The sequence below is a fragment of the Sinocyclocheilus anshuiensis genome, unplaced genomic scaffold (genome assembly GCF_001515605.1).
Source record: "Sinocyclocheilus anshuiensis isolate Anshui unplaced genomic scaffold, SAMN03320099.WGS_v1.1 scaffold4528, whole genome shotgun sequence".
In the NCBI taxonomy this organism is placed as follows: Eukaryota; Metazoa; Chordata; class Actinopteri; order Cypriniformes; family Cyprinidae; genus Sinocyclocheilus; species Sinocyclocheilus anshuiensis.
The window spans coordinates 11,316-13,786 of record NW_015554402.1 but is presented as its reverse complement, the minus strand read 5'-3'; positions in this window follow the sequence as shown (position 1 = coordinate 13,786).

The window sequence follows — 2,471 nt, the reverse complement described above, 5'->3', positions numbered from 1 at the left end:
TTATGCAGGAAGCACAGCTTTTTCAAATGTAAACATCTAAAATGAATAAATAATAATAATAATGAATAATATTTTTTCACAAATTTTGTGTTCTGGTAATCATGGTAATCAAATGAACATGCAGAACATGAGGATTCATATTTAAAATCGTTTTTTGCAGTTCAGACACTAGAGACACTAGTCTATATCGCGATTTGATTTATGTGTACTGACCTGTTTTTTATTTATTCATCAAAAATAAGACAAATTCCATGAAATTCCGCGTTATACAGTAAATTCCATTTTTATGACTGGATTCCGCGATTCCATCTGCGTTTTCCACATCGCCGAAATCATAGGGCCCTACTAATGTAGCAAACGAATATGATAAGTTCATTGTTAGAGTAAAAGACGAGGACATTGTTGTTTATTTACTGAGCATTGAGTACTAGGTGCTAGGTGACAACGTAGCGTTAAATCACCATTCAACAGACTCAAGCCACCACTGCACTGCCGGACTGCAGATGACAAACTATGCTGACACACCATGTCTAGACTGGACACGACAAAGCGACCATTGAAAATCATTTGTACTTTGTGTCAGTACGTCATAAATAGAACGACGAACGAGGCATCAGTTTACTGTCGGGATTTGTCATGTCGCGCCGCATCCAGTGTAGAGACAGCATCACTATTATAATGGGTTCTATTGTATTTTGTCACACCGCGCTGCGTCACTCGCATCCGGTGTAGACACCCAGTTAGGAAATGTGATGTGACCGATGTGCATGAGTTCTGGGCCGCGTGGCCGGTATAAACACAAGCATTGACTGAGTGGTAGGCCTGTCATGATAACACCTTTTTGTTGTGCGATATATTGCCCCAGAAATAATTGCGATAAGAGATATTATTGTCATTTTAAAGACTGTAATGTAACGGCATAATAATGCAAGAAGGCCTACACACTTCCAAATGACAACAAACTTTTAATTTTTAAGAATATTTAGATCATGGAAATTAAGTATCAAAATATTAGATACCTTAAAAAAACCTGAATAAATAGTAAATAAACATTTTCTAACAAAAAGTGCAAAGTTACAAGTAGAAAAAAAGAAAAATGCACAAAGAACTTGTATGGAGATTTTTCCATCAACAGATTTGTCCCTGACCTTATTTTCTCTGTAAATTAAGGGTGCACACTATTGCTGGAAAACACAAACGCTACTTAGCAGGCAGATGTCCGTCAGATCCCTAAACAAGACCATATCTGCAGATTAAACTTTTTTTGTAGAAGCATTTTTTAACATTTGAACTAGCACCTCGTGACTACACCATGTTATGTACGAGAAGCTGCAAAAGACACAGGCGCAAGTGGAATGTACAAAACATGGTGACATTAATCTTTAAATAAAAATAATGGGCGATATACACCTGTGCAATAATCATGCTGTCTAATCAGCATCTTGATATGCCACACCTGTGAGGTGGATGGATTATCTCGGCAAAGGAGAAGTGCTCACTAACACAGATTTAGACAGATTTGAGAACAATATTTGAGAGAAATAGGCCTTTTGTGTACATGGAAAAAGTTTTAGATCTTTGAGTTCAGCTCAAGAAAAATGGGGGCAAAAACAAAAGTGTTGCGTTTATAATTTTGTTCAGTGTATAACAGTAGGCCTACTGAGTGGCCGCGATCAGCTCCGGTGGCCGTGGAGCCGTATACGCCGCAGAAGCGTGCCGTGATGCACCATTCATCATATCATCATGCAAAACTAAGAATTAGAATCATTGTAATGTGATGATCAAATATAGGTGTGTTTGGTGGTGGGCGGATAATTTATTTGAAGTAGCGGACTCGAGTGAAGTTTGAGCTCATCTGCACATCTCTACACTACACTGACCTGAGTCGCCAGTAGCAAACAATGGAGCGCGCTCTGCTGGACAAACTTACACCATTTAGAAGCATTTCATCTGCGTTATATGTTCTGTAAAAAAAAAATCATATTCGCCGATACCGATCTGTGACAGGCTTATATCGGCCGGTAATATCGGCAAAACGATATATCGGTCGGGCTCTAATATGTACTAATGTTACTCTGTTACTAAAGTTTGAGATCATTAAGATTTTTTTTTTATTTTCAAAGAAGTCTCTTATTATTTTAAAATGTAATTTATTCCTCTGATGGCAAAGCTGAATTTTCAGCATCACCTTTAGAAATCTTTCTGATATACTGATTTGGTTTCCAAGAAACATTTTCATTATTATTATCAATGTTAAAAACAGTTGTGCTGCTTAATATTTTTATGGAAACCATGATAAAAAATTTTTTCTCAGGATTCTTGGGATGGGAAGATTCCCCGATTCGCTCGGTGCATCGGCATAAAAACGTAACGATGCGATGCATCGGTTTAAAAAGTGTGTATCGGCTAAGTCGGCATTTGTATCGCGATGCATCGTTTCTAACATATTTGCATCGGTAAAAACCGATTTA